The sequence below is a fragment of the Pan troglodytes genome, chromosome 3 (genome assembly GCF_028858775.2).
Source record: "Pan troglodytes isolate AG18354 chromosome 3, NHGRI_mPanTro3-v2.0_pri, whole genome shotgun sequence".
Taxonomy (NCBI): domain Eukaryota; kingdom Metazoa; phylum Chordata; class Mammalia; order Primates; family Hominidae; genus Pan; species Pan troglodytes.
Window position 1 is genome coordinate 75,101,424 of NC_072401.2, and position 1,453 is coordinate 75,102,876.

A 1,453-nucleotide genomic window follows, 5' to 3' on the forward strand; every position below is an offset into this window, starting at 1 on the left:
ACGATCACCCCAAGCTACACATGTCATAAAGAGAGCCCTGGCTGTGTTGGAACAAAGGGGCAAGCACTGGTATCATTCTCGGAGAAGCAACAATAACAAAAAAGATTTACTTATCTGTTCTGGTCTGTCCTAAGCCTATTACTATGCTTCTTGCCAGGGGCAGTGGGGCAGAGAGAAGAAGAAGGTCTGGTTTTTCAGGCCTTGGAGAAGTATCTGTAGAGCCAGCTTGGTTGAGTAGGCAGCGGGAGGAAGAACAGGGATACAGGGAAATTAAAAAGGGGAGGAGGCCGGGCGCGGTGACTCACGCCTGTAATCCCAGCACTGTGTGAGGCCGAGGCGGGCGGATCACGAGGTCAGGAGATCGAGACCATTTTGGCTAACACAGTGAAACCCCGTCTCTACTAAAAATACAAAAAAATTAGCCGGGCATGGTGGCGGGCGCCTGTAGTCCCAGCTACTCCGCAGGAGACTAGCGTGAACCCGGGAAGCGGAGCTTGCAGTTAGCCGAGATCGCGCCACTGCGCTCCAGCCTGGGCGACAGGGCAAGACTCCGTCTCGAAAAAAAAAAAAAAAAAAAAAAAAAAAAGAGGAAACAGAGGATGCAAAGAGCAGGTCTCAGGAGGCTGAAGAGAGATAGAGGAAAGGGGAGGAGGAAGCAGAGAGTAGATGAAAGACGGAGGAAGGAAAAGGGAATTGGGGTCAAAAAAAGGAGAAGGAAAGAAAGGAGAACAAAACGTTACAAAAAAATCAGAGATAGAGAAGGAAGATGACAGGAGGCCAGAGGCAGAGAAGAAGGGAGGACAAGTACAGGGAGCTGGGGCTCCCGCATTGCCCCCCAAGCCCCACCCCTTTTCTTTAATTCCACTCAGAGCAAGTTTCCTCACTGAGTTATTGAAAAATTCTGTTTTTAGTCTGGATCCCAGGCACTATCTGTCCTTCTTTTCTGTACCCTGCAAACTCCAGTTCAATGCCCACAGTAAGCCGCAAGCCTATGCAGTGCATTTACCATATGCCAGACACTGTTTTAGTACCTTATCTACATTAACTCTTAATCCTCACAACTGTTGACCCCAGTACAATTTACCCCATTTTTTTCAGATAGGAAAACTGAGACACAGAAAACTTAAATATCTTGCCCAAAGTTACACAGCTGATAAAGTGATGAAGCTGGGACCCAATTCCATGCAGTCTAACTTCAAAGTCTATCACCTCAAACATCTTCTCATTGATAAATATTTATTGAGTAGCTACTATATGACAGGCACCATAAAGTCTCTTCCGACCCCCCAGACAAAAGTAATTGTTCCCTTCTCTAGGCTTTTAAGGCATTGTGTATACCTACCCCTGATCCCATTGCAATAAATTATATATTTATGACCTCTATCTCCCAGGAGCCCATATATTTCTTAAGGACGCTGTCTGTCTATGCCTTCTTTATCAATGTATGTCTGCC